General features: G+C 36.9%; 1 long non-coding RNA gene across 1 annotated transcript in view; it reads left to right on the forward strand.

Moving 5' to 3' along the window:
• LOC107184747 overlaps positions 1-6,479 on the forward strand; it is a 16,146-nt gene that overhangs the window by 1,074 nt on the left and 8,593 nt on the right. Inside the window, exon 2 of the long non-coding RNA XR_001515642.1 lies at positions 1,753-1,776. This is a non-coding gene — a long non-coding RNA (uncharacterized LOC107184747). The remainder of the gene's footprint in view (positions 1-1,752; positions 1,777-6,479) is intronic.

A 6,479-nucleotide genomic window follows, 5' to 3' on the forward strand; every position in this document is an offset into this window, starting at 1 on the left:
AGGACAGTCTACAGAAGGTTTAGAAGGTAGAACAGAACAGAGGTTCTATAGCGGTTAGAAAGGAAAGAGAAGGTACTCTGTGGAAACATGGTTCCTTATGAGGATTTACAGCCTCTCTGAAGATATGCTGGATTACTATGGTGGTAGTATTTTTATTTAAAATGTAATTTTTTACTGAAGTTTATGAAATCAGTCTGTTTACTCTCTCCCTTTTCAAGTAACCCTAGTGCTGTGTAATTCCCATCAACCAGGAAAAATATTTTACCAACAAAAGCTGGACTTTTCATTATTGAGAAGATAGGAACTGAATTCATTGGCTTATTTTGTTTGTTTGATTCCAATTGCAGTATTGTCTGTTTGAAATATTGCTCTGATGTCGATTTTTCAAAACTTTTCTAATTTACTTTTTCCTCTGAATTCATTGGTTTTGAAGTTTTTTCAAAAAACCAAACAAGTAGAGAGATTGTGACAAACACCTTCAGCCCCCCTTTTTTTCCACTTGCTCAGTTCTTTTTCCCACCCTTGCTCCCCAGAGACAACCTGTTACCATAAGTTCAGTGGGCATCCCTCCAGCGCAGTGTGTGTGAAATATATAAATGTATGTATAAATATGTAAGTAAATTCTATGGAAGTCATTTTTTTCATTTATTATTGTTTTTCAACATCTGTTCATCTGAATACATACAGATCTAAGTCCCTCATTTTAGCTGTTTTATTTTTATTTCACTGTAAGACTGTTTCACAGTTTCCCCAAATCCCTTTGATGGATATATAAATTGTTTTCATTTTTTTGCCATTAAAAACAAAACTCCAGTGAACAAAAGCCTCATACATATCCCTTATGGTTTTCTCCTCCTCTCACTTCTTTTTCTCCTTCTTTTGGTTGTTGCTTTGGTGTTTTGATTCTGTTCTAAGTTTCTTTCTATGTGAATTCTTCCACTTGGTCTAGCACTTTGAAGAGAAGGAGGGATCATTTGAGGAGAGGGAGTAATGAGGAGAATCTTCCACAACTTGGAATGCAAATCTTTTTTTTTAAATTAAACTTATTGGGGTTACATTGGTTAATAGGATGTGGATTTCTATGTTACAAGATCTGCATATTGCACTGTGTGCCCACCACCCAACAGTCTTCTGTTACTAGGGCCAGAGGCTCTGAAAATTTCTTTTCCTATGGATTCATTTTGGAATATGATAAATTTGGCAACCCTTGCATGTTAATATTTTGTGATTTTATTGTCTCATATCCAATAGCTGTTTTTCATAGATGTCTATAATTATCGCTTCCCCTTCTCCCCCTATGTTTTCTTTTACTGCTTTTTTTTTTAACTCCTATAATATTCCCTGCCCACTAAATGTAGGCCTAGCTTCAATCCAGTTCATGCAATTCTTTTTAAAAAATATATATTTTTATTGATTTCAGAGAGGAAGGGAGAGGGAGAGAGATAGAAACATCAGTGATGAGAGAGAATCATTGATTGGCTGCCTCCTGCATGCCCCCTACTGGAGATCAAGCCCGCAACCCGGGTATGTGCCCTTGACTGGAATCAAACCTGGGACCCTTCAAGTCTGCAGGCTGATATTCTATCCACTGAGCCAAACCAGCTCGGGCAAGCTCATGCACTTCTTTTGTCACCTTGTAAGTTCAGCATGATCCAAACATAGTCGATATTTATGAAGAGTTCTTGGAGTGTTCTTATCCAAATTAAGCATTTAAAAAATATAAACCTTCACCTTAGATTAGAATTATTACAGGTAAATTTTAATCTGGGACCATATGTTTCAATGACCAGTGTTTTTCCATTTATAATTTTTTTCTGGAGTCTTTAATCCACTATACTTTTATTCATTATTGTGAGGCTGAGTATATTTTTAATTTTTATATTCCATATTTCCCCTCCCACTTAAAGGTGGATTCTATTCAGAGCTTTGAGCAGTTGGAATGCTGAAGTGTTACAAATGAAAACTGTTACTCTTCTCTAATAATACACTCTGCCAGCTGCAAGTATTTGAGTAGGAATTCCTTAACTAGTTTGGGCAGCCACCTCATATATGAATATATATTAATGGTAGATTCACCTCATGAATATATCAACAATCTTAAGAATTTGAGAAGAATTTATGTGCTACATATTTTTAAAAACAATTGATAAAACTTAAAATGGAAATCTTTTTTTAATATATTTTATTGATTTTTTACAGAGAGGAAGGGAAAAGGATAGAGTCAGAAACATCAATGAGAGAGAAACATCGATCAGCTGCCTCCTGCACACTCCCCACTGGGGATGTGCCCACAACCAAGGTACATGCCCCTGACCGGAATTGAACCTGGGACTCCCGAGTCCGCAGGCCGACGCTCTATCCACTGAGCCAAACCGGTTAGGGTGGAAATCTTAGTAATAAATATAATTGTACAACATGAGATGGCTGTGCATTTTTTCTAAGATTTGTTATCTTAGGAGATGGTTCAGGTCACAGGTTATTCTGGTTGGAAAGTAACCTTTGGATCTAGGCTTACTCCGAATTTAACTTGTCACCCTGTAGACTTTCTTTAGTGAATTGTCCTCCTCATGCCATTGTAATCACTGTTTGAATGGAGTCCCTTACCTGCACTTTATCACCTCAGTCCCACATTTTATGCTGTGTAGAAATGTTCCTATGTTAAATATTTCTGTAGAAAAAAAATTATATTCTTGTATGGAATACTAACACCATGGAGTTTTGTTTTCCCTTCTACTCTGGAAACTCATAAAAATTTAGTTCTTAAGTCAAAAATAATTTTTTTTCTAACTATAGTTTCCTTCTTGGGATGTTTCATCTAGATATACAACAAGAGCCTTTATTGTTTCTGTGTTAGTAAAAATATAATGTGAAGAATTTCTTGAAATTATATATTATTTGCAAAATTTTTAAAAACCTTTTTTTCCTGATTATAAAAGTAAAGCATGCTTTATTTTTTTTTTTTGCTTTTTTTTTCATTTGTCGAATATAGAGAACAACATAGACTGATGAACAGGGACAGATCCAAAGACAGAGAAACAGCGATCAGACTATTAATCCCCAGAGGGAAAGTAGGGGAGGTGGGGGTAAGGGGAAGAGATCAACCAAAGGACTTGTATGTGTGCATATAAGCCAAACCAATGGACATGGACAGCAGGGGGATGAGAGCATGAGTGGGGCCGGGGGAGGATGGGGACTAATGGGCGGGATGAGGATACATTTGTAATACCTTAACTAATAAAGAATTTAAAGATTAAAAAAAACAAACAGAAAAACAACAAAAAGTATAGGTAAAAAGAAGCAATCACTCAGTCTTCATGCTGTATCTTGTCAGGCAGTTCCCACAGTGATTATGCCATTGTGTACCTGCACCAGCAATTCAGGGGAGTCCTTGTGTCTTTGGGCTCTCCCAGCATTGCTATTAAAACAGGCACTGCACATTTGTTAGGGGAAATATAATTTCATTTATATCAACTTTATATAAATCTTACCTGTCACTCATTAATATTAATAAGAACACAAATCTGAAACTTGTTAGTAAAACAAACTTTATTCTTTATTTAAAAATATATATTTTTATTGATTTCAGAAAGGAAGGAAGAGGGAGAGAGATAGAAACATCCATGATGGGAGAGAATCATGGATCGGCTGCTTCCTGCAAGTCCCCCACTGGGGATTGAGCCCACAACCCGAGCATGTGCCCTTGACCAGAAGCGAACCTGGGACCTTTCAGTTCACAGGCCGATGCTCCATCCACTGAGCCAGACCAGCTAGGGCTATTATTAATTTTGGCATATAGAAAGAGGAAACTTTGTTTTTTGGAGTGTATGGAATTATTGTTTAATCTTTCAAGGATAGAAATCCAAAAGAAAAGGAAATTAATTCAATCATTTATTAAGTAAGTATTTATTTCTGGTCTTCCACGTGCCGTACACTGACGGGTGCAGCAGCAAAATAGACAAGAGTCTACCTTCTTACATTCCAACTACAATAAGGTAGATGACTTCAAGTGCTATAGAAAAAAATAATGGAGGAGTACTATTGGGGCTATAGGGGTAAGGATTACATGTTTAAGTGTGTCAGGGTAGGCCTCACAGAATTGGTGACAATTACAGAAAGACCCAACAATGGTGAGGGTGTGTGCCAAAAGAATATCTCAGGGAAGAGTCGTAGAGAAAGGCCAAGTACAAAGCCCTGAGACAGGAACGAGCCTATTCTGTTTGAGGAACAAGAGCAAAGAAGGGCAGTGTGGCTGAAACATAGTGAGCTCAGGAGAATGTAATCGGAGATGAGGCAGGAGAGGAAATGATGTCCAGACTGTGCTGGGCTTTAAGCCATTGTCAGGACTTTGGCTCTTACTCAGAGTGAGATGGGAAGTCATTGGAGGTTTCAGACCACAATTAAACTAAAATGGTAAAACCAAATTATACTTGTATCCTGGCTTTGCTTTTTCAGAGGCTTTTGTTTATTTCTTATAATACTTCGGGTATTCAGTAATGGCTCCTGGTAGGTAGCCATACATACATAGATTTAAATGTTTGTGTCTGTATTGAAAATTTTCTTGAAATACAGATCTTAGGTGTTATTACATATAAACTCAAAGAAAGCAAGTATAGTAAGAAAGCCTGTTTGTAGGTATTCATTTCTGGGTGGCCCTGCTCTGTTACCCAGTTCTCATCCTAAATTGTCTTGGGGGGTGGGGAATCAAGGGTGTATTGTGCAAGACATTTATTTACTCTTAGACATTGGAAGAAATAAATAGGTATTATTTATAATAAGTATTAAATAAATATACTTAGTAAGTAAATATGTAAATAAAATTTAAACACACACATAATTGACCCTTAAACAATGCAGGGTTTAGGGGCACCAATTCCCCCATGCAGTTGAAAATCCATGTGTACCTTTGACTTCCCCAAATTAAACTAATAGGCTACTGTTGACTGGAGGCCTTACCGATAATAGTCAGTGGATACATATGTTGCATGTTATGTATGTATATACTGTATTACATTATAGTAAGCAAGAGAAAAAATGTTAAGAAAACCACAGAGGGAAAAAAACTGTAGTATTTTTGAAAAAACTCTGTTCATAAGTGGACCCATGCAATTCAAAACCGTGTTGTTCAAGGGTCAACTGTATGTACACTCTTGGATTGCTTTAACATATGTTTTGAAAATTTTAATTATGGAACATAATAGAGAAATAACAAAACAACTGTATAAAGATTAATTATAAAAAAGTACCTATATAACCAGCAATGGGACCTAGAAATATATCATTGCTACACCCTGAAGAAGCTTGCTGTGTGCCTCTCCTAGCTTGTAAACCATACTTTTGCTCAGAGGTATGACTAGTCCAACATTTATGATAATTACTAGTGACCTGTTAGGCGAAATCACGCAAGACCCGGGATATCCACCCCCTCGCCCCCGTGCCATGGGACGCCCTGAGTCCTGGAGTGCCACCCCGGTGCCCTGCCTCTGGTCCGCATGCAGCGGCCGTGGGGCTGTGGAAACCCTGGCAGAAGCAGTGAAAAGTGGCCGCTGGGACCTGCCAGCCCCGCCCCCACTGTGTGTGCCGCCATCTTGTGACAGCGTTACAGCATGAGAGTCAATTTGCATATTACCTCTTTATAATATAGGATATCCTTACTTTGTGATGTTACTATCTAGGTTTCATTGCAAACCATATAGCTTAATTTTGTTTGCTTTTGAACTTTATATACACGGAATAATACTCTAAGTGTTCTTTTGTGTCTTCTTTCAGACCAAATAGTATGTTTGTAACTTTCATCCATGTCATTATGTAGAACTGTAGTTTCATTTCATTGCCATATGGCATCATATTATTTGAACATACCCCAACTTACATAGCCATTCTAGGGTTGATGATGTTTTTGGCCGTTATGAATACTACTACTATGAACTTTTTTTTTTTCATGTGTGCTGATGGAAATGTGCAAGAGGAGTTTCTCTGGGCCGTATTTGAGAGTGAAATTGCTGGATCTTTAGTTTTATTAGATAACAAACCATTTTTCCAAAGTGGTTGTACTAATTTGTCCTACCAGGAGTGTGAAGAGTGAACATTTTCTGTGTTTTTTGGGGGATATGTGTATGTTTTGGAACCACTACATCTCAAATAATGCCTTACACAGTTGGTGTTCAGTAAATATTAATTAAATGAATTCAGCCTGACTCTTGCTACTCTTAAATCTTCTGATCATGATTGTCCTATTTTAACATCAGTAGTTTAAGACAATTTTTGGTGAGGGCTCATTCCATTACTGATAGTAACCAGATTTAGTTTACCAAAATAAGAGAAATTCATTTGTACCAGTGTAACAGTTAAAGATAATGTTTACATTTTCAGGAAAAGAACTCATTCCATTACTGATAGTAACCAGATTTGGTTTACCAAAATAAGAGAAATTCATTTGTACCTGTGTAAGTTAAAGATAATGTTTACATTTTCAGGAAAAG

This window comes from Myotis davidii, unplaced genomic scaffold (genome assembly GCF_000327345.1).
Source record: "Myotis davidii unplaced genomic scaffold, ASM32734v1 scaffold327, whole genome shotgun sequence".
Lineage (NCBI taxonomy): Eukaryota > Metazoa > Chordata > Mammalia > Chiroptera > Vespertilionidae > Myotis > Myotis davidii.